Below are 1,225 nucleotides of genomic sequence, written 5' to 3' on the forward strand. Positions count from 1 at the left end.
AGCAGCATACACTCTGGGCTGTGTTGGGGGCTCCCCTGATTGGGAAGGAGTGGATGCACTTGTCTTCTGTCTGTATCAGAGCTAGGGTGTCTTGGGTTAATACTGAGAGTCTAGTGCAGACTGTCTGCTCCATCCCCCTGCAGCTCCATCTCACTAAGGTGTCTGCAGAATAGATGGAGGTTACAGACAGAAACGTGTTCTTTATCAGGAACTACACCTCTTACCCTGTGTTGACAGAGGAGCTTCACTGAGAACATTGCCAGTGCTCCAGTGGGGGGTTTCCATCCTGAACAATACCTTCCAACAACACCTTATGGTCTGCCATCAAAGGGATGCCATGGGACTCTTTCCTTGCTTTATTTAGAGGCTTAATATAACTTCACCTGCTTAAACTGAAAATGTTTCTATTTTTGAACTTACCTATGTGATGGAATAACTCTACACCCATGTTTCACAAAATTTCCCTTCATTTTTTCACTGTGATGTCCCAATTTGATCTGTATGATGGCTTGTAGTTTTAGTTTGTACTATTTCTGCCATAAAATATTGTATTACATACACATAACACAAGCATTCATTAATTTTCATATTATTCGTTGGTTTTGCCTACACAAAGTGAGCCATTGTCAGAATCCTCATGCAGGTGTCAGCATGAACATGCACACAGTTTCCTGTAGGTATGGAGTCATGGGCCAGAGCTGTATCCTTTCCTTTAATCAGGTGATTCTGATCTACTTCCTGAATTCACTGGAATAATTTATACTCCTGTAAGTAATGTCCTGTGAGTCAAAGTACACAATATTTTCTCCAATAATTGATTTTACCATTATATACTTTTGCTTATCTTGTGGTTACTGTAGGAATTCAGCAGTACAGTGGTCATGAAACTGTAACATTACACTGAGGTGGAAAATACCAGGGCCTTTATTTATTTATTTTTTTTGGGGGGGAGGCAGAGATATGTTTATTGTATGCATGGGTCATCCTGGGTCATTGAACAGCCAGGATGAGGTTTCCTCAAGTGACCCTTGGCAGGGAAGAGAGGTGACCCGGCTGAGGGAAGATCTGTGACAGGCTGACAGCTAAAATCTGTTGCTTCCTGAATAGCCAGGGACCATTAAGAGTCCAGGGGCCTGCTGATGGGTCCCACAGAAGGAAAACACACGCACATGAACACATGCACACACGTGGCTGAGGTTCTGGGATGTACCCCAGTGGGACCAAC

The sequence above is a fragment of the Canis aureus genome, chromosome 1 (assembly GCF_053574225.1).
Source record: "Canis aureus isolate CA01 chromosome 1, VMU_Caureus_v.1.0, whole genome shotgun sequence".
NCBI classification, from domain to species: Eukaryota; Metazoa; Chordata; class Mammalia; order Carnivora; family Canidae; genus Canis; species Canis aureus.